The sequence below is a fragment of the Halyomorpha halys genome, unplaced genomic scaffold (assembly GCF_000696795.3).
Source record: "Halyomorpha halys isolate HHAL.00 unplaced genomic scaffold, Hhal_1.1 Scaffold977.1, whole genome shotgun sequence".
Taxonomy (NCBI): domain Eukaryota; kingdom Metazoa; phylum Arthropoda; class Insecta; order Hemiptera; family Pentatomidae; genus Halyomorpha; species Halyomorpha halys.
The window spans coordinates 224824-227071 of record NW_027116440.1 but is presented as its reverse complement, the minus strand read 5'-3'; positions in this window follow the sequence as shown (position 1 = coordinate 227071).

The following is a 2248-nucleotide window of genomic DNA, read 5'->3' as shown; positions in this document are numbered from 1 at the left end:
AAAATGTCATCCCACCACAGCAGACCGGATTCCAACGGGGAGTCGCCTGTGAGCACCACCTGGCGAAGCTCCAAGCGCACACCATAGGGCAGATGAAGAAAAACTGTCCGACGGCCTTCATCTCACTAGATTGCAGCCAAGCCTTCGAGAGTGTTTATATATATATATATGTTATGTACAGAATTATTTATTTATTTTTTTTATGATATTCGGCATCATCGGTTATGTTAGATTGGCTGACTTTCGCTCTGCAGGGTACTAGTGTGCAGCCATGTAGGCAGATGTAAGTCTTGACTGGGTACTAGCCCCAGGTCCTTATAAAAGTAGAGAAGGTACGAAAAAGAGGAGAAATTCAGAGAAGGCAGAGAGCAATAAAAAACAATATAGATTTCCAGAAATAACACTAGAACGTTCTGATCCACTATACACATTGTTGTTCTCTGCCTCCTAATGAGGGGAATTCCGTGAAGCGGAAATTTGCACTAAAGTCTACCAATTTTTGCCTAGTCAAGTCTCTGGACTATTAAAAGTCATCGAGAGTTATAATAATGTTTAAGACGTTAATATTCAGTGGATCAGCATTTTCTATTGTAATCTTTATTAATTCAAATTATACATTTATGAATATTACATATCTTATGTAGTTCTTACATGTGTGAAATTAAAGTATATTCAAGGAATAAGAAAAATATTAATATATTGTACTATCATTTTCGGATCCTTTTATTATCAATCATTGATCTTCCTGCTGGAAGGATGCTTCCTGGATATTATATTTAATAGACTAATTGGTCTTTCATTACCGACTTCTCCAGGATTCTTGTTGGCTTTGGGAATTGATATAATTTTGGCTATTTTCCAGAACTGTGAGTAATTTCTTAAATGTCGATATGGTTATATACTTTTGTTTAAAAAGATTGTGACTTTTTTGCTCAGTTTTTTTATTTTGTTGTAATATCACAGTTGCTTCCTATTAAAGAAAATTTAAGATGTGCTATTGTTTTTTAACATCTGCCTAATTACTTACTACAGCACACATGCTCTTAAAAATCAAATTCTCATTACTCAGCATCCATCATATTATCATGACAACCACTGTAGCATTCTTAGTTAACTGGCCACCGACTTTAGATGGAATGCTTAGTTTTTCCGAAAGCAGATGGATGTGGCGATATCTATCTATTGGAAATAGGTCAAGGATTGAATTGATATATGAATATATTTAAATTGAGAGTTATTTAAAATCATATTATCATGGAATTATACCCATTTTCTCGAAGAAAATATAAATGTCAAGATCTCTTATTCCCTCGTAAAAAAAAATATATTTCAGATTCAAACTTTGAGTAATTTTTGTATTTGGGTGATTGAGTAATTGAGGAGTTTGGCAGGGTTCACCGGCCGAGTAACATCTCCGTGCTAAATGTAAAAATATTATTTCCTAGGCGCTCTATCGTGAAAATTGGCATAGATGGTGATATGGTATTTTTTCGAGCAGCTTTCCGCTGTTCGAACGACGATGTTCGCGGTCCGATTTAACTACAATTTTGCATATGCTCCCTATATAACCATATCACCACCTATGCCAATTCAATAGAGTGCTTAGGAAAAAATATTTTCACATTTAGCACAAAGACAATGTTATTTGGCCGGCAAATACCATATCACAGCCAAGCTCATGATTACTTTTTAAGTTTTGCCAAACTTAGGCAGTATTTCTCGTTAATAGACATCATTTTGATTTCATGAAATTTTATTCTAGTAATTTACAAATAGAAAGTATCAAAAGATGCGTGGAAATCAAAAATTTTCTTGTAACAAACTTTTGAAGAACTTATTGATTTATCACCTTCATTTAAAATAATCATGAATTTAGATCTGAAAGCAGCGCACTATGATCTTTTATTTTTACAATTAGGTACTCCAGCAACACCACCGGGGAGCAAGTATCTATTCCACAAGGCCGACTGGAAAGGATACAAGTCCTGTGTCCAAGAAACACTCCCAGTAGTTACGCCACTACGGACATCGGTGGAGGTGGATGCAGCGGTGGTCATCACCACCGCTATTCAGGATGCAGCTGACCTAACCATCCCTAAGTTCATGCCACAGCCCAACGCCTTTAGGAAACCGCCAAAGCATATTCTCGCCCTCATTGGTCAGCGAAATAACCTTCGCAACATCTTCCAGCGCACACATGACAACAGCCTGAAACCGGCCATCAATGCGATGACCCGGCAGATAGCTA